This window comes from Pyxicephalus adspersus, chromosome 1 (assembly GCF_032062135.1).
Source record: "Pyxicephalus adspersus chromosome 1, UCB_Pads_2.0, whole genome shotgun sequence".
In the NCBI taxonomy this organism is placed as follows: Eukaryota; Metazoa; Chordata; class Amphibia; order Anura; family Pyxicephalidae; genus Pyxicephalus; species Pyxicephalus adspersus.
In genome coordinates, this window is record NC_092858.1 from 117,134,893 (window position 1) to 117,161,918 (window position 27,026).

General features: G+C 39.3%; 1 long non-coding RNA gene across 1 annotated transcript in view; it reads left to right on the plus strand.

Moving 5' to 3' along the window:
- The window catches only part of LOC140340114 (uncharacterized), a 43,789-nt gene extending 18,149 nt beyond the window's left edge, over positions 1-25,640 (plus strand). Inside the window, exons 2-3 of the long non-coding RNA XR_011922591.1 lie at positions 14,203-14,269; positions 14,945-25,640. This is a non-coding gene — a long non-coding RNA (uncharacterized lncRNA). The remainder of the gene's footprint in view (positions 1-14,202; positions 14,270-14,944) is intronic.
- The last annotated feature ends 1,386 nt before the right edge of the window (positions 25,641-27,026 follow it).

Sequence of the window (27,026 nt, forward strand, 5' to 3'; positions counted from 1 at the left end):
GCAGTTTCAAGTTAATCAAAAAATCTAGACAAGTCCAGAGCCTTCTATCTCTCCAGATTCAAAAAACCTAGTTGGAGTAGACTGTACTCATTTGTGTTGTGCAGGGAAAAGTTACCATACCTGGGATTCAAAATCAGGAAAAATCCTCACAAATTATATAGGGCAAATTTTCTACCTCTTTTTAGAGCACTCTTGGATATATTGCACAGATGGTCCAATTTTTCCCTTTCCTGTCTTAGGAGAGTAGCTATAATTCAAATGGAAATTTTCCCTAAACTCCTGTATTTCCTCCAAACGCTCCCGCTGATGTTAAGGAAGAAGGAGATAGCTGCTTTTTATGGACTTTTTTTTTTTTGCTAATATGTCTGGGTATGAGACCCACGCTGAGCCTCTGTATTGAAACATTGAGTTGTACAATTTGGCTGCAATATCCAGGTATGTCAAGGACTGGCTCCATAAGACCCAAATGTACGGTGACACTGACCTGGAACAACAGGGTATCCCCCATTTGAATCTATCATTCATCGAGCACAAGGAGTGTGACCACTAAGGTCACCACAATTCCACTATTTTTTCCGGATGGTAGACTTGGCATAGAACCCACTCTCTGCACAACATGAATAGTCTACCGTTTTTCTGCCGTTTTAGAGGAACCTCGATTTTCCCCAACTAGCGCGGTTTTCCTCCCCTGAATCATGGCCGGCTTATAGAGGCCTTAGAGTCAAAGCTATGATCAACCCGTAAACCTTTATCCTATGAGGCAACTCAGGGATTCCCTGTTCCAGGAGGTGCTCTCTTCCTGTACTCACAAATGAGATCACATGTCTCCCCCATAGTCCAGAGTCTTTCGATCTGGTCTGAGTAGATCTCACTTTTTACACAAAAATCGCCTTCTGACATATTGTCTGACCTCTCCAAGGCCTGGACAACCATCTGCTGGCAGGCAAGTGAACAACATCTAAGAATGTGTCTTCACAAGCACTCGCTCTTCTAGTGGATTAGGAGTCTGCAGCTCACATGCGAGTCACATGACCCTTTTTAACCTCCCTGGCGGTCTAATTATGTCAGTATTTTTATGCCAAAAGCGCTACATTGTTTTGCATGGAAATTTGTTGTTTAATATTGTAGGCCTGTAATTCTTAGGAATAACTCCTGGGTATGATAAAGTTTGAAACACAAATCATAAATTATAATATAGTAAATATTTATAAAAAAATAATGAAATAATATAACAATAAATGTAATTTAAAAGTTTATTCAAATCAAAAACTGAAATTTGTCCATACAAGGGTGCAATATTATTGATAAACTTAAATTAAATGTCTAGTAGACATCCCAGGTATTGTAAATTTTAAAACATGGTACTGAACAAAGTCCAACGTCACAATTAGGACAGTAGAACCTTGGTTTCCTTATGGATCTTCCTTCCACTGTCATCTCTCTTTGAGCAACAAAACACGCACATCCTTGTAGGTGCTGCCTTTTTCTTGGTTGGTGGGATGTAGTCCATGATGTGATGACCAGACAAGCGTTCCGGGTCGACAACGGCAACAGCACAACGTCCAGGTCTATTCACGGCCATTGATGGTGTTTGGTGGTTCTTGACAATAGATTCAGAATCTTTCCAAATGAAGTCAGAACAGGCCTGTCACTCTTTTGCTGGTAGAGAATGTAGGCATTACACAAGCATTGCTGAACAAGGTGCCTGAAAATCTTTTTGTGGTACTTCTTTTGCTGTTACCTTATTGCTGGCTGGGTAGAATGTCATTGCTTGATCAGCTCTGTCGACACCTCCGATGATGTTATTGTAATCAATCACTACTTGTGGCTTCATGATCTCTTTCCCACCTTTTGTGCGTACCATAACAGTGATAACAGTGGAGGCAATATGGACTGTACTCATTAGGCACACATCTTTCTTGTCATGCCATCTCCGTGCCATCATTTTGCCTTTCTGCCAGGCAACCATTTCTCCTGCCTTCAGCTTTTTTGCAAACATTGATGGCAGGTTGTGCTGGTTAGCCCTAACAGTTCCATATGCATATGTTTTGTGTTGCAGAAGAAACTCTTAAAGTACAGGAGAAGTGTAAAAGTTGTCGGTTGTGACACAATAGCCCTGATTTAGCAATGGCTCAATGAGTGAGAGAACAGAGGATGTTGCTATTCCATAGTTGCTGTATTTTGGGTTGAAATTGGTCCCTTTTCCAGTGTAAAGGACTAAATTCCACATAGCCAGTTTGCACAGCATGTAGGATTTCACGCCAAATCGTGCTCTCTTTGATGTATTGTAGGCCATTGGACTTTCATCTATGCTGATGTCTCTTTCTGGCACATAGGTGGGTTTTAAATTTTTAAGAATCATTTGAGATACTTCCCAAATTGTTTTGAGTTTTGGTGCAGGAGTAGTTTAATCAAACTCTTCATTGTTGGCAAAGTGTAGATATTTCATGATCAGGGTAAATCTGTATTCTGGCATGACTGTGAAAACGAATGGAGTGGCAAGTATTTGATTGGTAGACCAGTACAACCTCTGCCGGGGTTTGCCCACCACTCCCTGAAGTATCACTAAGCCCAAAAATAGCCACATATCATCTTTGGTCACTGATTCCCTCTTTCTGCCTCTTGCAAACCTCAGGTGTGGAGCAGCTAATTGTTGTGCAGGGTATCGGTTTGTCTCAGCAACTATTTTTTCAATAACCTCAACGGTCAGAAACAATTGCAGGTATGCCAAGAGGTATGCAGGCCGTTACGTTCAGCATCAATTTTCACACAAGGTGCTCCAGTAAATCGGAATCTTGGGGGTGCTGCCTGAGCCGCATCAAGGTAAATAGAGCACCAAGTGTGCACATTACTGACTTCAAGTTCAGATTTGTCGCTGAGTTCACTTTCATTGTCACTGTCTGATGACAAGTTTCCTGGTGAATCACTATCTCTCAATTCCACATCCAAATCGCCATTGCTGCTTTCTAGTTGTTCAATAACAGCTTTTGCGCTGGCGAGGCACCTTTTGGATGCAATGGATGTGATCAAGTCTTCAGTAAGAAGTCAGGAACGTTCAAGGTCAAAGACAAGTGTTCAAATGAGGAAGTGATAAAAAGGTCTAGAAAAGTTCAAGCAAAGGTCAGATCAAGGTCAGGGCTATTAGTGGACAAACTGTAAATAAAGGCACTGGACAAAGCTGTTGGATGCACTAATAGATGTACTTTTGTATTTATTGTATATTATATTTCACTGTGATCAAGCATTTAAAAGCAGATTACAATGTAATCTGCTTTTAAATTTCCCACCAGTCCACGCCTTCCCAGCCTACTGACACTTCACGCATCACATTGGGGATGTGATGCAGAAGCCGCCCGGGGATCAATGAGGACGTCGCAGGATCGAGGGGCGCAGGTAGGAGGTTTTTTTTTTCCTACCGAGTGTGACTTGGGGTTACCGCTTTTGGTACAAAAAATTCACATTTGGGAATACCACCAGGGGAGTTAAGGAAGTGGCTGGCAACAGGAAGTTGCCTTGACAAGGAGTTCCTTTTGGTTCTGCTCCCAGGTTTCCATCGTTACAGTTTGTGCCTCCTGTTCCTGACTATTTGTATACCGACCCTGGCTTGTTTCCTGACTATTCCTGATGCCTGCCTGCCCTGACCTTTGGATTGTCTGACCACTTTCGGGCTCTCGCTCGGACACCACACATTGTTCCTGCTATTACGCAATCACTTGCCTTGGCGGGCACGGGGTCCACAACCTGGCAGCAGCTCCGTGCACAACATCCTCACCTCTGGAGGCTCTGGAAAAGACCAAGCTGTTGCTTAGATTCTGTGCCCCATGCACGTCTCCACCCACAGAGGGTCAACCACTCTGCCCTGTGGAGCCGTGACAGTTTGTCCAAACTATGGACCCCGCCGACATTCCATTGCCTGACTCCATGCAGGACCTGTGGGAGCAAAAACAAAAACAGGAGTCCCTTCAAATTAAAGTTGTGGACTTCCCCCGGAGGTGTGAAAAACGTCCTAATGAGTTCCAATCTGCTATCATTCAGCCTCCTTATTCAGTGTCTGTGACTCCAGCCTCTGTACCTGAGACTCCAGTGCCAGCCCTCTACCCTTGATGACCTGGTGTCTTTCTGTGTCCCGATAGACAGTCACTTCCAGGAGCGAGCTTGGGGAAACTCAGAAAGTCTGGCGTCCCATTAAATTGGCTCAAACCCACCACCTCTCTTTCTACAGTTGAGCCTATGCAACTGGACCATGCTCGACTTACTCCTGAGGAGCGGGTCCACCGCAGGTACCAGAAACTCTCTTTGTACAGCACTGGGATAGGCCATTACAAGCATAACTGTCCTTTGAAGGCTCCAAACGTCAGTGCTTAGGGAAGTGAAGAGAGGGCTCCCTAGACAAACCATTTACCTCTCCACCTTCTAAGATAACTTTTCCTGTCTGGATCTCGTCTGACGAATACCATTTCTTGACCAAAGCCTTTTTGTAAATTCCTGCTGGAATTCAAGCTGCTGGAAATGTTATCAATCAACGATTGGTGTTTGATTATACCATTCCTATGGTGCCCCTATTCAAACCTTTGGTGTTCTCCATGGTTAATAGCACTGCCCTACCTGACTTGGGGCCTTCCACACTGAGACCATTTCCTTCTGGGTAGTTCCCAAGAACGATCACCCAGTTTTGTTCGAGTTGCTGTGGTTATGCAAATGTGCACTCGTCATTGAGTTTAGCACTGGGAACATACTTTCATGGAGCAGCACATGCTTTCAGGAGTGTTTTTCCAGAATCCTTCCTGTCTGGCAAGTTTGCAGTGCTTAGGGAAGCGAAGAGAGGGCTCCCTAGGCAAACCAAATACCTCTCCACCTTCTAAGATAACTTTTCCTGTCTGGATGTCGTCTGACGAATGCCATTTCCTAACCCAAGCCTTTTTGGATTCTAGTGCTGCTGGAAATTTCATCAATCAACAATTGGTGTTTGATTATACCATCCCTGTGGTGCCCCTGTTTAAATCTTTGGTGTTCTCCATGGTTAATTACACTGCCCTACCTGACTTAGGGTCTTCCACACTAAGACCATTTCCTTCTTGGTGGTTCCCATGATCATTCACCCAGTTTTGTTTGGGTTGCCGTGGTTACGTACATATGCACCCGTGATTGAGTGGAGCACTGGATACATACTTTCGTGGAGCAGCACATGCTTTCAGAAGTGTTTTTCTAAAATCCTTCTTGTCCGGCAAGTTTGCTCCTCAGCCACATGTCCTGTCCCTTGGTTACCCAAACCATACTGGGAATTTGTGGGTGTTTTCTGCAAAAAACAGACTGAGACTTTACCATCACAATACCCTTACGATTGTGCTATTGATGTCCTCCCTGGTTCTTCTCCTTGTCATGGCAGAGTATATCCTCTCTCCATTCCGGAAACTCAAGCCATGTTGGAATACATGCAAAAGAATTTGGCTAGGGGCTTCATTCATAAGTCCTCTTCCCCAGCAGGGGCAGGATTCTTCTTTGTACAGAAAACGGATGGTTCCCTGCATCCCTGCATTGATTACGGAGGTCTGAACAAGATCACCGTCAAAAACAAGTATCTCTTGCCCCTGATCCCTTAATTGTTTTATCGTCTCCAAGGGGCATCTGTCGTCACTAAGCTTGATTTGTGGGGTGTCTAAAATTTAATTCACATCCGTGAGGGTGATGAATGGAAGACAGCTTTCAATACCCCAGGAGGCCAATATGAATACCTGGGTATGACGTTCGGGCTCTGCAATTCTCCTGCAGTATTTCAGGATTTTATGAATGATGTCTTCTGGGACCTGCTATATGTCTACGTGATTGTCTATTTGGACGATATTCTGGTGTACTGTAGGGATCTACTATCTAATCGAGACCATGTTAAAAAGGTCCTACAGCGACTGCAGTTTACCAGACTGGACTCTAAGGCTGAGAAATGCCTCTTTGAGTGCCCTAATGTTCTGTTCCTGGGGTACATTGTGCCTTCTGAGGGTTTGCAGATGGACCCTGCCAAACTTACGGCCATACTAGACTGGCCACAACCCTTCAGTCTTAAGCGGATCCAGAGGTTTCTTCGCCAACTACTACCGTCAGTTCATCCAAGATTATTATTGTTTTTAACAGGTTCTCTAAGAAATCCATCCCTCCTGGCCCTGTTCCTGCTGCTTTAGAAAAAGAGTACAAGGTTGAACAGATCTTGGATTCCAGGCTTGTCCAAGGCTGCTTGCAATACTTGGTACTATGGAAGAGCGATGGTCCCGAATAACTTCCTGGGTCTGTTTAAATACCTCTATGCTCCCCTCTTAATCAGGAAATTCCATGCCAGGTTTCTCAGAGGGGAGACCCAGAGGGGACGGAGGCAACGGAGGCTCTAAGAGGGGAGGGTACTGTAACAGATCCTCGCAAGTCCAGGGGACCTGTGCCTCCCTCAGGCTCTCTTACCTTGCCCTACCCTGCTGCCTGCACCAACTCTGCTTCACGATCCAAGTCTCTGCTAACTTCCTGTTGCAGGTCATGTGACTCTCAATCAGCTGCTCCTTTACCTCAGAGGACTAGAGAGTTCTGTAGACACACTTCATCTGCTGGCAGGCATGTGAACAACATCTGAGAAAGTCTCTTCACCAGCGCTCCCTCTTCTGGTGGGTTAGGAGTCTGCGGCTCACATGACTCGTATCATCACATGGCATCCCTTTTTAAGGAAGTGACTGGCAACAGGAGGTTACCTGGACAAGGAGTTCCTTTTGGTTCTGCTCCCAGGTTTCCCTTGTTACAGTTTGTGCCTCCTGTTCCTGACTATTTGTGTACCGACCCAGCTTGTTTCCTGACTATTCCTGATCCCTGCCTGCCCTGACCTTTGGATTGTCTGACCACTCTCGAGCCCCGGCTCCGGTACCACGCATTGTTCCTATTCATCAGTCACGGGGTCCACAATCTGGCAGCAGCTCGCCACACAACATCCTCACCTCTAGAGGCTCTGGAGAAGACCGAGCTGTTGCTTAGACTCTGTGCCCCATGCACTTCTCCACCCACTGGGCTGGTGACACAGAGGGTCCATCACTGCCCTGTGGAGCCGAGACACCTGGCTACTGATCAACATCATAGGGTTGTGTGGCATCCCTCTTTTGCATTTGATGGATCTTTGGGGCTGCCATCCAATCCAGGTTCAATTTGACAATGTGGTGTTAGTGACATACGTAAACCACCATGGAGGGACAAAAGGTTCCATAGCTGTAAATGAGGCTAATGCGATTCTCACCTGGGCAGAGCAAAATTCAAAATGTTTTTTCAGTACATTAACAGAGTGGAGAACTGGCAGGTAGATTTTCATAGTCAACAAAGCTTGGTAATGGTCTCTTGAACAGAGATCTTTGCCTTTAGAGGGGGACATTACTGAACTGGATTTGATTGGCATCTTGGTTTAACCTCCCTGGCAGTATGAATACTAAGTATTTTTAAATGTAAAAGCGGTATATTTAAAAATACTTAGGGCACCCGCCCTCAAGCCACACACTCGCGAGAAGATGCCCAGCCGGCATCTGCTTCCCCTGGCCTCGCGTCCCCAACGTTCACACGACGGTGACACAGATTGCCAGGTTACACAGATGCCCGTCCAGCATTGCCAGGGGAAGAAGATGCCACGCATCACTGGAGGACGCTGCGGGCATGGCTGGATAACGTCGCGAGCACCACTGGAGGTCCCTGCTGGATCATGGGAACCAGGTATGAACTTTTAAACTCCCCGGCAATTCCATCCAAAATTTCTTAAAAATGAATGCCTCTCCCATATTATATATAAAAAATAAATCCTAGTGATTATTTTACTTTAATTCCTATGTTTTAAAACTGCATGTAAACACAAAGAATAATCATTTTTTTTTTTTTACAACATTTTAAACTTCAGTAAATAAAGGGATGCAATCTGCATATGCCAGCTCACCATGGATCTGCCCTCTTTGCTCAAAGTAGATGCTCATAGATAAAAAGAACTATTCACTGGGCTACTATATTTGCGGTTTCGTGACCACTCGTGCATTTTTGGTGACATTGGCAGGCTGCACCCCAATCCTTAGCATCTTCTATGATCAGTACACAGCTGCTGCAGTAGCCAAAAAACCATGGAGAAATGCAGTCTTTTTTATGTAGAGTGCACTGAACTCTGTACATTACACAATAATTCATTCCTTAACTCTGTGCATTATGCACCCCTGATTGAGACACTTTGTTCTTTACACAATCCTATCCCCTGCGCTATATGCACTATGTTGTGCATTACATACACACTATTGACCCATGCACTTATGCTCATTTATGATAGCTAACACACTTCACTTGAGCCTATCTGTCTGTTTTGTGTGTGCAGAAAAGCATATGTGATTGAAGAGTTTCCAATTTTTTTTAAACAATTATGCAAAGTTTAGTCATGTTTGTTGGACTCCTTACCTGTGATGCAATATACAAACATATTTTGTTGGTGTAACGACTGTAGCATATGTGTTCTGTGTTACTAAAATTTGGCTAAACCATGTTTGCCTTCTCATGGCTCAGGGGTAACACTGTATTTCACACTCTTAGCAACATGCCTGACATGTAGGTTTTTAAAAGACCTTTTCCACTGTGTACATCATCTTTATATGTACAAACATGATAATATAAAATTGATGGAAGATTTTGATAGCATACCTATTTCTCCACAAAATCTCACATCTTTTAATGTTTGTAAAACATAATACAATACAGGTACTATTTTTCTGAATAGAAACACTGTTAGCTTCATAATTTAGTCCAGTATGATTTGTAGTTAGCAGTACTGTAAACTCGTATTGCACAAAAACATTACATAGGAATGAACAGTAAAGCATTGAACATGCTTTAAGTGTTGTAAGAATTATTTTCAAATGGAGATCCTATACTAAAGCTAGTCTTCATGCAAAACTGTAGCACGGATACCTTTTTCCCCACAGTGGTTTATCTTTGCATGAGATCACATTCAACATCCTAACTTGACATTTATTCACCCTTCCTCAGAATCCACTTTCCAACTGGAAAGGGGCCAGATTGTTTCTTATCACAAGGAGGCCTGGTCATACATCCTCTTTGTGTCCTGCTCTTGAACCTAATTAGTTTCCTTGTGCCACAGTTTCAATAGCCAGGGCTGGCATAGCAGCCTTAGCCTGGATACTACAGCTCTAGCCTTGACACCTATAGGCAAGGTTTCATAAATATTTATACAAATACAATGCTTCTAATAAACTAGTAAGTAACTAAAGTAAGTTGATTATAGGTCCTAATAGGGAAAGTAATATGTCACCTGCAAAGAGCTCACATTTGTACCTTCTTGTTCCTTAGCACCTGATACTTCCCCGCCTGCCTCTTAAGTATTTTCTTCTGAACAGAGGTAAAATATTGGTTTTCATTTTCTCCATTTTTTCATGCTGCTTATTCACTGCTATAGATATATATATTCTGCTTTGTTACAGGGATAAATGCCCTGGAAAGAAGCAACACAGAAAATCTAGACATCTAGCATCCCCTAGTACTACCCATCTATCCTCTAAAACACTACATGGTATAAGGGAAAGTTTCCCCCAAAAAAGTGCTGGCAGAAAGGTCTTTTTCTCATTCATGTGGCGAAGGAGCGTTACCATCAAAATTGGTGTGTGCTTTATGCTTTATGCTTTAAGAAGCATACCATGATAAAGAAATGGAGTCCAGGGATATGAGGAGTTATATTTATCGTTGCTGAAAGTTTAAAGAAACTTACCGCAGGCTCCAGTTCTAACTTACCGGATGAGCCAGGAAAACTGTGGCAACTTTCTGAGATTCTGAGATTTCGGGTTCCAAAGTGGAGGAAAAAGCTCTTTTTCTTTTGACTTTTCATTAGTCAACACATTCATTAACTCCATTAGAGAAGCTATTGAGTGGGAGAAGCAACTTTTTGAGGAGGAATGGATAAAACCGAATTGCAAATGCTCTCTTTTTAACAGATTTTAAAACTTGAATCCCCTAAATCAGAAAAACAAAAATTCTGGGATTCAAACCCAGTTGTGGATGCAGCTCTCCAATGATTGGCAAGGGATGTGGGTAATTGAGTAGCATTTAAAGATCTAATGGATAAAAGACTAGAGGGAGACTTCAAGAGAATGGTCTGGTTTGGCGAGTCATCCAGCAGTTGCTCTCACCTCGATACAAAAAGTTTGTTGGATACAATCAAGATCCCCGAGAAAATTTTCGTGAATTTAGAGGATTTAGGTTCTGTAAACCTTTTTGGTAACAATAGAGGGGAACCCAAGCAATATTTCAAAGACCATCAAAATCCAAGATCACTCAAACAACTAAGTCAACAAACAAGCAGTTCTGAAGGTGTCTCTGCCCAGGATCTTGAGGTAGGAGTTAGATTTTTTAAAATTTGTAGAGGTATTGAAAACAAAATTCTGGGTAGTATTAGTAGTATCCTTTGGATTTCAAATTATTTTGCTCAAGATCCCCTGCATTCTCACTTCATCAAAACTATCCTTCCGATAAAAAAATCAAAACGTCAAATTCTTCTCTTACATTCTGGAGCTTGTCAAATCACAAGCTTTTTTTAGTTCAGAAAGTGTTAGGGAATTTTCCGCCAGTCTTGGACCTCAGAAACCTGAACACTTTTCTATGGGTCAGATTCTTCCGTATGGAGCCCCTGCAAACAATTTTGGCTGTTCCCCACCCAGAAATATGGATGATTTTGATCGAGCTAGAGAATGCATACCTACGCCTATTATTTCAAGACACCAAAAATACCTCCAATTCACTATTTTGGATCGGAATTTTCAGTTTACATGCCTGCCTTTTGGTGTGTCAACAGCCCCAAGAACCCTCTTCAACATTCTAAAGGCAGTTATTGCTTTCCTTCGACTGCAGGGAATATGTCCGCCATCTGGACGATGTGCTTGTTTTGGCGGACTTCAAAGATCAGCTTGAGAAAAGCAGGGAACAGGTATTAACTGCTCTTGTACAATTCAGTTGGTTAGTAAACTGCTAAAAGAGTCAACTGTGTCCCATTCAGGTAATGGAATACCTTGGGCTGATAAACAATACAAAGAAAGCAAGGGTGTTTCTTCCTCAGTGCAAAATAAATCAAATAGTAGAATAGGCTCTATGATTCACAAGAACTTAAAAAGTTAATGCAAGGGAATGCATGAGGATACTAGGTCTAATGAATGCCTGCATCTCAGCGGTTTCTTGGGCCAGATGGCATACGAAAGGATTGCAAGTGTGTTTCCTTACTCAATGGGATCTGGTATCCCTGAAGCAGGAGATCCGCCTTCCACAGCCTGTATGAAGAGATCTGTTATGATGGACATCAAAGCAGAATCTGTCCAAAGGAACGCTATTAGTGCAAAAAGAATGGACAATCCTGACTACAGATGCAAGTTTAACAGGCTGGGGAGACCATTGGGGCAAATAGCAGGCTCAGGGACAATGGAAGGTGCCATCTACAACAAGATCCAATCTGCTGGAATTATTGGCAGGATGGCAAGGCCTGAAGACATTTGTGAGTCTTGTAGTGCACAAGAGAGTGAAGATCTTGATGAACAACAGGACGGCAGTAGCATATATTGCAAAATGGGGGAACAAGAACCCAACGTTTGCTTAAATTAACATCAGTAATCTTTCTGTTGGCAGAACAACATCTCCTAGACCTCCCTGCAACCTTTAAGCAGATCCTTCCCAGATCCCAAGAAAAGGTCTGTGAATCCCATTTCCATTCAATTGCAAACAGGCATTGGCTCAGGATACTTTTTCCATCAGTTGAAACTTTCCAGTTCTATATGTCTTCCCACCAATACAGTTTATTCTGAGGATCCTCTTGAAAATCAGGAAGGAAGCAAATCTGGCAATAGCAATCCTTCCACATTGGCCAAGAAAGCCATGGTTTTAATTAGTGAACCAGTTGTTGGCAGCGCCTCCTTGGCCTCCTCGGGAAGATTTATTGATACAGGGAAACTGGAACAATCCTGTACCTTTTCATTGGAAACTAACTGCCTTTCTATTGAAAGGAACAGGTACCTAGCAGCAGGAGTATCATCAAGGGTCGCTGTGACACTTCTAAAACACGTAAGCCTACAACAACTAACGAGGTACTTTAGGATATGGAAATAATTCTCAGAGATGGCACAGGAAGCAGGATTCTTTCTGACAGATCCTTCCCCTGCTCAGGTCTTGGAATTTTTACAATCAGTCCTAGATAAGGGCCTGAGTTACAGTACTATAAAAGTACAGGTGTCTGAACTGTCAGTATTGACAGCAACAAGATGGACAGAGAATGTTCTAATTGAAAGCAGCAATCAAGATTAGACCACCCTCGAGACCCCTATTACCAACATGGGATTTGTCACTGGTACTTAGGGCTCTCTTGTAACCCTTTCATCCCATCGAGGTGTTTTCCAAGTTAACAGTTTTTCTAACAGCAATTACATTAGCGCGGAGAGTCTTGGAACTCCAATCTTTTTCAATTAAAGGATCTTATTGCTCTATTTCATCAGAGAAAGTACTCCTGCGTCCTCCACAATCCCTACCAAAAGTTTCGTCTAATTTTCACCTAAATTGGGAAGCTGTGCTACCAGCAATGAATGCAGCACATGAGCAGATTCAGGAAGAAGAAGATGATTCTAAGAATTTAGATATGGTCCATATAATATCTACCTATTTACAGAGAACAGAAGGTTTCAGGAAGGCGGATAACATGTTTGTGTATCTCAATGGACGGAGGAGAGGCCAAGTTGCTCCTATAAGAATTGTCTCCTTTTGGATTCCTGTAACAATCAAACCTGCATATTTCCCTATGAGTTTGACTCCACCGCAAGAATTCAGAGCTCACTGGGACGAGGGACATGTCAGCATCATGGGCTTCCTATGCAAAAGTTTTAAAAGAGACAATCTGCAAAGCAGCCAGCTGGAAATCACCCAATACTTTTATTGAACATTATAAATTGAATGTCTTCTCAGATAGACTCCATGTTTGGCTCCTCTGTAATACTTTCAGCATTAAGGAAACATTAAAGTATATTTTGCGGCAATACAAGTTTTAAGGGTTATATATTTTTAGTCCCTCCCTCTACTGTTTATTTTTCTTGCTAAACCCCAAAAGGTGCACTGGCAGAAGGAGTGCAAGGAAAAGGGAAAATTGTTGTCATACTTACTTGTAATTTTCCTTTCCTTGCAACTCCTCCTAACAGTGCAGTTACCTACTGTCTCTTTTTCCTCCTGTTGTAAGGCTTGTGACTAAACAGAGAGGAAGGGAGTTGGGGGATTTTAACTTAATAGGTGGGTCCTGGGAGGGTGAAAGTTGACCCATAGGGTGCGCTGTCAGGAGTAGTTACCAGAAAATTATGGGTAAGTATGACAACAATTTTTCCTTCATCCCTAATACATATGTACCCAACTGTACATCCAGAGCCATTGGTTTATTGTGCAGATAAAGCCGAATCCTTTATAGCCACTACAGTCTAGTAGGTCATCACAACCTTCAATATGTAGTGTATGTAAATCATAGATTTTTATGTATATGGAAATTTACACTGCTTTCTGGTAATTTTTTTTATGGATGTATGTTTATGGTATACTAGGTTGCCAGGTGATACAAATGCTTTCTTTTAACTCTTTCATTTGACTGTCCTCTGTTTAGGCCAGTGCCATCAGTTGTTAGGTGGGTGTTAAACTACTGATCACAATCGCACAGCCTTCTTTTTCCTTATCACTTTAGTCTTCTTTAAAACTCTGTAAAAGGCACTTAAGATGGGTACATATGAGACATCACAAAGAATCCCTAAAGTGTATGTCTAGCCAATTATTTATTTTGGATACAGTAGGGAAGGGTTAGAGACTTTTTCTCCTATTCCCTGTTTTACCAGGCAGCAAATGAGGGGAAGTCTCTAACAGCAACACAGACAGAAATATAAATGTGGCTAAATATGTTCATACTTTCTGTCTGGTAAAACCATTGTCAGTAGGACAGGAAAGTAGTTCAGAGATCCTTTAAAGTCCTGGATAGTAGTAAAAACCTGACAGGATTTCTATTTATTCCCTACTATATCCAAAACTCAAATGAAAGATTTTTAGTTTGGCCCTTACAAGTGAACAAAGTGAATTCCTAAATCCATAACAAGGCAGAGGATGAAGGTGTAATGTTATAGTTGGTAAACCATGTGTTTTATGTTTCAGGTGAGTGGAACCTCTTCATCTTTTCATGTGCTGTCCTATAGAAGGTTTCTGGAAATGATTTCAACAGGTAAATTAACTTGATGTTTTTTTTAAACTTAGTTTAAACCTATTTAGGGTAAGTGACTGTGAGCATTGTTTTAGTGCTTTTGACGTGTTTGTAATACATCTCAAGCACAAGTTACTTGTACATTTACTTGTACTGAGCAGTGCTCATGGCAGTTTAGAGGCTGCATTTAACCTGATTTGTGTTGTGCTGCATTTCTTTGAACACAACTAATTCTTTTAAGGTTTGAACTGCAACTTCCAGGATCAAACCCAAGTGCATCTAGAGAGCTAACACACTGGACAAATGCACAAAGTGCCATGGATTTTTTGACTTACTGGTGGAAGTTATAGGAGAGCTGGAAACGGCTTTGTTGGCCCACCTATATTTATGATATTCCAGGAAGAAATAGGTGTACTTCATAAAATCCCTACAATATCCAATCTGATTCAGCTATCCTGTTTGTCAGATTTGCATCTGCTAAAGTTTGAAATTGCTGTGGAAATTCAAAGCTGCGCAAATGTGAGCTTGTTTATATGTTCCTGCAGTTAAGCTTTAAAATGTATGTTTTCTAATTGGTAAAGTTGAATAAAATTCAAACAGCCAAGTCATGGTTTAAATGAACTATTAAGATTTTTTTTAAGCCTAGATATTGAACAAGTACAGTTGATCCTTAATATCTTTTCTTTTTTTTTACAGGATTACCAGTCTTTGGTCTATTCAGAAAGGCAGAGACATAGGTCTATTCCCAGAAGCTGGTTTCTTGTGGTGACTTAGATTTAATAACTAATGTATCTAGCACCATTTGAAATCAGTGTTTTAGGAGTAAGACTCACATCTATTAGAAGCACAGCAAGGAATCAGATGGCAAGTATATAAAAATATAGTGATATTTAAGGTGATTAGCTTGACACTAGAATGTCATAAAAGGAGATCATGTCTTTATTGCAATCTGATCCACAATGACATACACAATGCTTCTTTAACAGAAGTAAAAAGTTAACATAAACAATGCCGAACATAACATAAAATCCTGCCGAACATGCTTACCTAACTCAGCAGCATAATATCCGAACAGTGTTACACAAAGTCCAATTTGAAAACAAAAGTCTACCTTAAGTTATCACACATAGTCCATGGTGTGGCCCATGGCTAAAGCCAGGAAATCCACATGTCAGAATGAGTCCTCCTAGCTATTTTCACAAACTTCAACAACAGTTTTAGCAGAATAAAGTCTCCCAAACTTCCAACACAGACACTTCCTGTGAGTTTTTTAAGGGCCGTTATAATGAGGCAAATATTCTAGCAGATAGAATTTAGTGGCCAGGATGCAAACCCACTCAAACTCCAGGCCCAACAGAGGAATATTCTGATCAGCTAGGGAGAGGGTGACCTATGTTTCTCATTACATGGAGTGAACAACCACCCCATTCTGCAACACATATCACATATTGGGCCTGATTTATTTAAGCTCTCCAAGGCTGGAGAGGATACACTTTCATCAGTGAAGCTGGGTGATCCAGCAATTCACCCAGCTTTACTGATGAAAGTGTATCCTCTCCATCTTTGGAGAGCTTTAATAAATCAGGTCCATTGTCTTTTTCTGACTGTGGCACCTCAAAAGCTGAAGCAATATTTGGGAAAACTGAAGTTTTCCATTGACTAATAGCTAGTTTCCTTACTACAGCACCACTAAAGGTAGCACTGTACATAGGTAGCTGTTAATGTTAAAGTACATGTTAATATATTTAAATATTAAAAATATGTTCCTGATAATCTGCAAAATAAATGAAGGTATGTGAACAATGTTGTTCATCATAAAGTAATAAACTAAAATTTGATTAGTGCATTTAAAATTACATTTCTGTTTGCCTAATAATGTTAGGCTGCAGGGTTTGCAAACTAGCGTTTTTATGTACCAAACATTATCATTCTTGTGTATAGATGAACAAAATTGTAAACACAATTAAAAAAATAAAAATAAAGATCTTTGCTGTTGCACCCTGGAGTCTTATCCAATTGTATTTTTATGACAAGTTGTTTAATTGGTTAAAAAACAATAAAATGCAAAGCAGTGCAACATGTAATAGTACAAACCTAAAAACTCAAAGTATGAGCAAATGATTTCTTCTGGACTGAGATTTTATTTGGTTATCTGGTAAAGATACTGGAAACTGCAGGCAGACTTTATTGGTTTTCCCATTGTCCTCAAGATACATCTCAGCGCTCTAAAACTTTAATGATGCTCACAAGCTCACATTAGGAATTAAAGTGTATATCCAAATGTTTTTGTTTTTCTTAGTTATAGATAAAGTGGGAAATAATATAAAGGTATCATTTTTATTCAGGGCTTCATTAGAGAAATTTCCTTTTTTTAGAGGCACGTAACACAAAACTGACAACAATAGCAGTGTTGCTGCTGGAGATTTTCCTTCACTTCCTGTCTAGTGAAAAGCTTGTCCCTGGGACAGGAAGTGATGGCAGTGAATAGCTAAGGTCCCTTACCACCCAAAGTAAAAGAACCAAAGTATGACCCCCCATGACCAGAGCAGGAAATGGCTCTTTCAACATTCTGCACCCTTTCTAGACATTGAAATGTGTGTTTGAACAGAGGACAAATAATGTGTGCTTGTGTATGTGGGCAGGGGTTTTCTATATTAGGATCCATATCTACCTCTAACAGATTCGTCTTCTACTTTTTAGCCAGTCCTCTCTTGGAGTTTAATGGAGCATCCACTAATCAAGAAAAGTTATACAATTTAATATTTGTATCTGGCACAGGACAGCAGTAACAATGGAACATGAATATTTTATACAATAGTAGTAATCATTCTTGGAGTTGAATGACAATTATATAAAACAGACTGACCTACAAAAATGCAAAATTGTTGGCAAGGTATGCAAAGATGAGTGAGCTCACCACAATATCCGACACTTTTTTGCTGGAAAGATAGCATCTTCCATAAGTTAAAGGAAACCTGTAAAGTGATTGTATTTATGCTAGTACTAAAATGTGCAAAGATGTATTGATACTCTTACAAATTATAATTTTATTTGAAATCAGATTTTTAAAAAATGCATATATAATGTAATTGCAACGAATCATGCTAGTATCATCACTTAAATAGCGATGTAAGTAATCTGTATGTATGATGTTTGACATAATTTTTCATCTTTATTTGAGGCAACACCACTTCTTACCTAAGAACATGTGCATAGAGCAATTAAGTCGAAACCTATTCTTGATCCCGTCTCTAATAACCCCCCTTCCTGTCCCCAACTGATCCTTTTTCTTATGTTTTTTTTTTTCTGGAGCTTAAAATGCTTGAACAGTGTGGCTATAAGTGATCTGGGCAATTTTATGTATATCATGTAGGCACATGTTTGTATACACGCTCTGTGTAATGTTATTTCATTGACTGTTAATATTTACAGGTTAGCACAGGTTTTTAAAGCTCCAGAATTTATTGGAGGTCATTGACCCTCTGTGTCATATAGGAAGTGTAGGCGCTAAAGATTGCCAAGGTGCAGGGTCTGTGGAACTGCCCAGAGTTCACCAGAGCACCCTGCATGGGATAATAGGCTTTGCTGTGGACAGCTTTCAGGTTGCACTGGCAGGAGATGACAAAGTAAAACAAAGTGTGATAGAAAACTGGCAAGTAAGGTCAAAGTCAAAAAATCAAAAGGTCAGAACAGACAGGCAACAAGGATCTTCAAAAAACAGAAAAAGGTTGGGACAGGCAGTTAAAAGAAATTATAGTAGGAATCAGCCCTGGAACATAGCTCATGGGTACAGAAGCTTCTCCAGACATGACCAAAAATGTCCAGTGGCTTCTTCCTTGGAGCCAGCTGGTGGTGAACAGAAATGTTTTAACAGGTGAACATTGTAGTTTTCCAAGGATTTCAAGAACCTAGTATGAAACCTAGGTGTAGGAGAGGGTGATCCTGCAGAGATCCAGTTCCAATGAACAGCTGCAAATAGTGACATAGGCCAGTTCTTAAGACTGCAAACTGTGATGCTGAATAAATAGGATAGACCTTTAAAAAGCATGTTCTTTAACTCTTCCAGAAATGTGTTACACAAATCATAATACACCTTCTGTTGAATATGTAAAGTGATGTTTAAACTGGATTCTTATATGTATTTTTTTCCATAAATCTATATTTTTCATAATTTAATTTTAATTATGTAAATAATTTGCTAAAAACTACTTTTCAGGGAAGATAGATGAAATAAATGTTTATATATGATGGTATCAATACATTTTTGCATGTTTTACCCCTCATTTATTCATATCATATATTTAATCACTGTACAGATTTTCTTTTACTTAAACAGTGGTATACTTTGGGCCCTGGAGCCTGCTGTACGAAGCAAGTCAACCACAATACAACTCAAATTTTAACTGCAATGGTATAGGAAAATCAGTAAACTTGATTATTATGTAGGGGAGGTTAAAACAGTAACAAGTAATATTAAAAAATATTCACAATTACACTAAAAATCAAAGTAAAAAATTAAATAACAGATTTAATCTCTGTATGTGATATTCATAATTTGTCATGTGACTCAGTGGTGTTTGGTGGCCTGGGGGATCTCCTTATTGACCTGGATCAGGCCATTCATAAGCTCATGGACAGTCTGTAGCTCTACTTGGAGGAGTTAGTTGCACCAATACCTAATGTCTCCATTGGATTCACAATGGGGGAAGTGGGGGCCAGTCAGTGCAGGAACTGCTCATACATTCTGGCCACATAAGACGGAGCTTTGTTCCTACTGCACCAGTGTAAGGTCTAACAATTGGTCTTTAATTCAGGTACCTAATGGCAGTTTGGTTACCATTAGCTAACACATGGAGGTATGTGTGGCACTCAAATATATGATCCCAGGAATATCACTGATCCACCGCCAAACCAGTCATGTTGTATGATGTTGCAAGCAGCAAAATATTCACCATGGGGTGTCCTGACTCTTTAATATCAGTCACATGTTCATTGTGAACCTGATCTCATCTGTATAGAGAATGGGGTGCCAGTGGTGAAACTGCTAGTTCTGATGTTCTCTGGCTGTCAGTCAAGCTGTATGATGACGGGCTGTGAGCACAAGTCCCAATACAGGACATCAGGTGCACATGCCACCCGCATGGACTCTAATGGAGTTTTTGACTGTTTGGTTAGATATATGCATATGAGTATCCCACTGGAGCTTATCTTGTAGGACTCCTGTTCTTCATTGCACAAAGACACAGATACCAGTATTGCTGCTGGGTTGTTGCCCTTCTACAGCCCTGTCCAGCTCTCCTTGTGTAAAGGTATTTCCTCCACACTCTTAAGACTGGGCTAAGAGAAACTGAATTCCTTACAACAGCACAAATGAATGTGCCATCTTGGAGGATCTGGACTACCTGTTCAACCTGAATGGGTTGGAGGTCTGCCTCATGCGACTGTACAGTACCTGTGGTCATGGTAGTAGCAAAATGCAAAACCGATGAAAAATCAGTCTGGAAGAATAAGGAGAAAGAAAAGGTCTGTGGTAAAATCATTACCACTTTGGGGGTTGGCTTGCTTGTTGTCCTGTCCAACAGCAGTTGCTTTTATTTGCACCAAAGTAGGTGAAATTGATTCACATTTACTTATGCTTCCTAATTTTGACAGGTTGGTATCCTAATTGACTTTTTGTTATACAGTGTTGAGTCTTGAATTACGTGTTCTCTTTTTGAGAAGTGTAGTTTAAAAATGTGCAGTGCTCCAGATCACTCAAGCAAGGTCCAATGCTCGCTTCTGACAGGACCCATTCCAGGACTATTTGGTGAATGTGAGCATGTGTGTTCCCAAAAGCCAGATAAGGAAATACATGTGTATACTTTGCATCAACACATGGCTGCTGGTAGGATCACCAAGTGTGACTTCATTAAATGAAGATTAAAAAACAAAATATATTTTCTCACATTACTGGAACATCTTCAACAAGTGTGTGGGTTGAAATTTGCTTTTAATTATGATAATTATGCTGCTATGATTTTGGAATATTTATATTTGTCTTTTTTAACTTGGGGCTGCTGTCAAGAAGGCTTTTGTGCACTTCAGAAATGTTAATCTCCCTATACAAGTCTGCTAGAATGCAAAAGTGAAGCATGCAGCAAATACAGAAAATGTAAGTTCAGTGACTTATAGGACTCTGTTTAAAAAACAGGGAATCAGACATTCCATCAAACATGCCCTTGTGTTTCAATGACAGTAATTAATTACCACCAAGGAATGATTGAGGGAATGTCAGATTCCCTGTTTTATAAATAGAGTCCATAATGTGTTGAAGTGTTGAATGAAGTTTGAAAATTAAATAAAACAGCAAGCATGCAGGTCCATTTTTGCAGAAAAGACATTCTATGGTACTAAAATTATTATTCAGAATAGGTGTCCTTTAATTTAGTGTGCAGTTTAGTGTTTAGTGAGCTGATTACCTCCAAAGGTCCCAGCATTTACATCCGAAGCATATTTCTATCCTAAATGAAGAATTGAATGTAGACATGAAGAAACAGGAAGAGTGTCATTTGCAGCAAATGGCCATTTCATCTAAAGAATAGAACTTTAATGTTCAGATATTTGGTATGTAATCTGATACTTTATTTTGATGTTTATTAGGGTATACTTTAGATGGTTGGGCCTCCTTCCTTCAGACATTTCTTACCTTTAGCATTTTTAGATTGTGAGCAGACCACTTAGGCAATTCCATGTCTTGTTACATTTTGCATTGCTAACAATTATTGTATATTTATTTGTACCCCATTGTAAAGTACAATGACCTAAAAAAAGTATATACATTTCAAAAAATTGCAGAGTGTTTGAGGCATACTAAGGCCTTCACAATGCACAGTGAATAGCATAATTAAAATTTAAATCTGCACGTAACATGGAAAGGATTATGTAATGAAAAAGAATTGTATATTTTTAATCAGAGCATATATATAAAAGGTAAGATGCTAAAGTTTGCCTTAAATAATGTTTTATCATTTCACATTTGCTTCTTTATATTTTTCTCAGTGCATTAGCTATAAAAAAAAGTTCCACTTCCTGTCTAACTGCTTTTGAAATTTTTGCAGTAGTATAGCACAGCATTACACTGCAAACAAGCAAGACCAGCAAGATGACCTTAGTTATGCATACTAAGTAGCTCCTTTATAGATGTAAAACAACAAAGAGAAATAAGGTTTGTAAAACATTCCATATTTTTGTTTTATTTTTAATTCAAACAGATTTTACATGTATTTCTACAAGTATATTTACAAAAAAACCCTACACATGGGGCCTGATTTATTAAAGCACTCCAAGGCTGCTGATGATAGATGATTTCATCAGCTGGGTGATCCAGCAAACCTGGAATGGATTTCCCAAAGTTATTTGCTATGTGTTGGCAAATGTTTTCAATCCTGAACCAGATCCTTTTAATGTTTTTTTGGGATCACCCAGGTTTACTGATAAAAATGTATCCTCTCCAGTCTTGGGGAGTTTTAATAAATAGGGCCCATTCTGTTACCTATTGGCCAACTGTCAAAAGAGTACAGCAGTCACAATATTAACAGTCAATCTGTGAAACAAAAAAGAATACCATCTATAAGATAACAATTTCTATAGGTAGTAACATATAAGTGGAACACATTTTCCTAAACAGAATATGCCCAAATTAGGGCATGAAGGGATACAAGGGTGTCCTTTACCAATACTCATACCATCCACTCAGTTCAACAAAAAGGATATCTGCTTGTTAACCTTGTCTGCAAACAAATCTTTGTCTGACATTCCATTTTCCTGGGAAATCATTAGGATAACCAGGGGGTTTAAGGTTTTTTTTTAATGTTTAAAGGATCTACTTGCTGAGAAAATCTGCTACTAGGTCGTCTACTCCCTCGGATGTGCTGCTAAAATAGATTTAACTCTCTGGGCTTTGCCTGGGCAAAAATTGTTTGAGTTCCACTTGCCTGTTCCAAGTTCAGTCTTGTTTGTTCAGGAGGGCTACTGGAGTGACATTATCAGAAAGAATCTTTATAATATTTCCCAGGCTTGCTGGATCACCCAGCTTTACTGATGAAAGTGTATCCTCCCCAGCCTTGGAGAGCTTTAATAAATCAGGCCCAATGTGTAGGGTTTTTTTATTGATATACTTATAGGTGGTATACAATCTGAACACAAAAATCTGTTTGATTTAAAAATAAAACATACAAAATTGGACTGTTTTACAAACCTTATTTCTCTTTGTTATTTTACATCTATAAAGGAGCTACCATAGCATGCATAACTAAGGTCCTTTTGCTGTTTTGCAGTGTAGTGTTGTTGCTATATATTACACTGCAGGAGACAGAATATAATAGGCGAACCTGGGTGATCTAGGAAAACTGGAATGGATCTGGTCCAGGATTGAAAACATTTGTCAACTAATAGCAAATGATTTTTAGGAAAATACATTCCAGGTTTGCTGGATAACCCAGGTTCATACATGATAGTCTCTCTTTTCTAGTCTTAGGGAGCTTTGAAAAATCAGGCCCATTATCCCTAAATTTTAGCAACACTGATATATTGTATACATTCAAAAAAACACAATCTGAAATTATTAAAAAATAAAAATTAAAATAATAATCTATTCTAGAGCTAATATTATCTTGTTCAGTTGTTGTGATATAATTATTATCCCAGTGATCCCAAGCTCCCTCACACAGAGTGACCGATCTCTTTTGGTGTTCAGAGGCTGACGTTTTAATCTAGCACCATCTGAAATCGGTTATGACGGAGGGCAAAGAACATCTCCTGGATTGCACATAAAAACCTGGTACCTGCTCAGCTTGAACGAACAGAAGAAAATAAAATGTGTGCTGAATAGTTAACAGTTTGTATGTACTGGGTTTAAGTTTTAATATTATGTTTGGTGCACAATAATACATTGGTCATGTTTCTTTCTCAATGCAGAGCAAAATTAATAAGTACCAGCAGGACACTATATTATTTTATTTTTATTTTATATTATTTCTGTTCTATTTCTATTTTTCTAGTTCCCCAATGGACTGTTTTATGTATTAGGTTTGGATTAGAATCCTTATCTTTATTGAATGCATAGTTTTTAACTTTGTGGCCAGACTATTCTGTTGGCCTATTCACTCAAAGTAATATTTTAGTAATATGATTACCCAGACTTTTTTTTAACAGAATAAAGTATAAAGGTTGAACTTAAGTTCAACTTTTAAGTTTGTATGATCATGAATGCTATTTTTGCAGAAAGGGACAGGCAATGTCCCTTTCTGCAAAAATGTGTCTTGCCTGCCTGATTGCTTTGCATGCACAACATCAGCTTTGGTTGCCGGGGAAATCCACCATTACCAACTTCCCATTGGAGTTACTTCATCCCAATATAGGCCCAATCACGACATCTGAAGGAGGAAGAAGCGTAGGAGCCTAAACACTGGAATGTGGACAGGTGAGTCGGCTGACCTTACAGACTGAATTACATTGGTACTGGGTACTCCACTAAGCCTTAATAAAAAAGCCAGGGATAGAATATTAATTATAGCAATTTGAGTTGGACAAACCATAGAAATAATTAGAATTGCAACATTCAAAATAACTGATGTACAGAATGCCGAAAAAGCCCTAGGTAAACTGTAAAAGAATTTAAAACATAACCGTGTATTATAATACCATATTATATTTATGCCAACAATTTCATTTCAGGACCAACTCTTGCTTGTGTGTTCTACCCACTTCTGAGTCCAAGCAGTACTGACACACAAAGGCTTAGCAAAATCTTAAATTGTTTTTAAAGACAACAAACACAAAAGAATAATAAAAATTGCGAATGGTAATTAGGTAAGAAAATATATAGGCTCTGGGATGGGAGAGGAGGAGAGAAAAGATTCACAAAGATGAGAATGGTCATACAATTATTTGATAGTGATCTAGAATGCTGAAATCCACATTCAGTCTGTTATTTCTTGTGTTATTTGTCAATGTAGTTCTCCTCTTCTGTGTATTCCAGCTATGTTTGTATGTAACTCTTTGGTGAAAATATGAAGAATATTAATAAATGTGTTCCTGGGTACAGCTCAGAGGTCAGTCAGTGGCCACGTCACTAGCCCTATCCTCCAGATTTTGAGTTTTACTACACCTAGCCACTAGGTGGTAAAGTGGTACTTGTAGCTTATATGATGAAAAAGAGGAATACCTGATAAGGAATAATTTATGTTCCTGTTTCCATAGTGTTAGACCAATACCTTAAAGAGGAACTCTTGTTTATACTCTTTAAGGGGAAATCTGACTGTGGTATTCTTGTCAATGTCATACCAATTGTCTAGCTAAAAAATGCTTTTCCAATTGCAATCCCACTTTTTGGTTGAATGCTTTAAAAATGGTAGAAATGAGAATGAAATACTATATTACAGGATTTACAGATGGATTCCTTGTAGGGTTTTTAAATGAAAAATGCTTAGCCCTAGGAAATCTTGTTTTATATAAATAAAAATGTTTGCAATTTGTCTGTTTATTTTCCTTTTTTTTTTTTTGTTTTTGTTTTTGTGCCATGGTGGATGGGTGAGAATATATCTCTATACAGCAGGAAAAGAAGACAATTTAAATGCTCTCCATATTTGAATAGAAACACCCCTGTAACCCCTGGTAACCTACAGTGTTATTGTGAATTTTCTGCTGCTTGAACTGCTGGCCTTAAGAAAGAATGCTGATTTTGTTTGGTGTGGGGTCGGGAAGAAGATACCTGCAGTGTGAACAAGGAGAAATAAAGAACATTTATAGTGGAGGACGGTGTGCACCCAGTGGAGTTTTGCCAGAAAAGAAACAGAAGAGAGACCCTAAAATAGTTAAAAGGAGACATCTGAAGGACCCTTATCTGCAGTGAAGTGGTCGGGAGTGATAGCATTCACCTTGGAAAACTGAGTATTATACTGTGATTGTGCCAGTTAAAGGGATCTGTTCTCTTCTGATTGACTTGATGTGAAGTTTTGTTAAGTATTTGGCTTCTTTAATGAATTTCCTTGTGAATTACAAATACTTCTGTTTAGCCGAGTGCTCCAACAAATGACAAGAGCCCCAACGAAGGACACACTGAGACTAGTAGAAACATTGGTGTGTGAGTTTAGACTAGTAGTTGTAATATAGAATGGTTTCATTTATTAATTGTTTTCTATGGTTTAATAATAACTGACCTTCTTAAATTTACTGCAGAGTTGCTTTTCTGTTCCTGCCTAGTGTGTTAAAGGTGTGGCCTCTTACAGGCTGTTTGGGAGAAGTGAACATTTTGTTTTATGCATATATTTTTATATGTTTCAATATTGCTGATGTTTCATTGCACATTAATTGGATTCCATTTTCAATAAAAAAAATTAAGAAAAAAAAGAAAGATGTCTGTTATGAATCAATGTCTACATCTTCAGGCAAAAGCACCATGGGGTCACCCTAAACTTAACATAATAGACATCAATACGTATAATGCAAAATAGCCATACTAAAATGTACTTCTGCATAGAACTGCAATTTAGAAAAAAAAACACTGTTTACATATGACAAAGTGCTTGGTAGATCTGCTTTTCTTTCCCTATTAGTTCCCACATATATGTGATTGTTTTCTACAATTGTGGCATTATATACTTATTGTTGCTAATGAAATTCACCTGTTTTCTCATATTTTGACTTTTATTTTAGGTAGAAAATCATTGGGGGGACTCTTTATAAAGCAAATCATCTGACACTGCACACACATTCTATGGTGGAAAATCTTCCAGGTACATGAGAAAAAAGAAACCCTTTACTCTACAGTGGGGAAAAATTTCTATGTGTAACTGGAAAATATTGGCGTGATTTTTTAAAAAAAATCATATTGCCTCTATTAGCAATGGGATAGAGAAAGGAAAAGAAGAGTGGGGGAGAGAAGGAGAGGGGAAACAAGCTGGTGGAAAACAGAAAGGGGGATTCTTGTATATCATTAGGTCTCAATACCTTCCTGATGAAGCAAGTTTTAAACCTGCGAAACCCATAGAAAAAAAGTCAAAAATTCCATCTGACCTATATGAGACTATGCTATGATGTGAAAATATTTTTGTTTTTATTTATATATAGTTATATTGTCAACTTTTTACTTGTGTTTTAAACATTCTAAAAAAAAGTTATATTTTCATTTATTTTAAAACTCTGTGGCCAAAAAGTCCCGTTTTGTTTGTGATACCTGTATGCTTACAGAGGAGACTAGGTAGTTTTGTTACTTGGCAGCAAAGTTAAAATTTAAACTTGTGGTTTAAAAATGACTCTTCAAGACTCACACTAGTCACCAAAGGGCTTGTTAACTTGCAATATAGTTTCCCCCCACCCTACAGTCACTGAGTGTTCTCCCTAATAATGTCACAATAAAAATAGTATCTTCAGTCCTTTGTGCATAATACCTGTAAACCCCTGAGGGTTTACACATTTAGGCTGTGATAAAAACTTGTGGGCCACAATGCAAACAAACAATAAAGATGTATGTTTAAAACTAGATTATTTATATTTTAAAAAGAAACTAAATTGAAATGTTTCTAGATACTGTAACGTAAATGCACCAAATAAAAGATGACAAACTAAGAATTTCTACCATTTGATTCTCATTTAATGCAACATTTAATCAATGAAAGATACAAAACTAAATCTATTATACAGTGCTGGATGGTCATATTGCTCCCCGCTCACCATTTCTGTTTTAGAGAGCAGAAACTCTACCATACAGTGCTCCCTGTCAGTTATAGGAGGATAACCT